The following is a 307-nucleotide window of genomic DNA, read 5'->3' as shown; positions in this document are numbered from 1 at the left end:
TACTACCTTGAGGAACACCGGCGGACTGAGAAAAGAGAGATGAGTAGGCTAAGTTATGATTTACTTTAAAGGTTCTATCAGTGAGGTAGGAGCGGGTTATAAGGAAATATGTTGGGGGTAGAAATTGACGAAGTTTATAGAGCAAACCTGGATGCTAGACTCGATCAAAAGCTTGTTCAACATCGAGGAAGACTCCCGTGCACTACATACCGCGCTCCAATGTGGAAGATATGACATCAACCACTCAATGACTCTGTTGTAGTTTGAAAAATAAAATGCAAAATTTGCTATCACCTTTTATTTATTT

The sequence above is a fragment of the Halyomorpha halys genome, unplaced genomic scaffold (assembly GCF_000696795.3).
Source record: "Halyomorpha halys isolate HHAL.00 unplaced genomic scaffold, Hhal_1.1 Scaffold501.1, whole genome shotgun sequence".
In the NCBI taxonomy this organism is placed as follows: Eukaryota; Metazoa; Arthropoda; class Insecta; order Hemiptera; family Pentatomidae; genus Halyomorpha; species Halyomorpha halys.
This window is presented reverse-complemented; position numbering follows the sequence as displayed.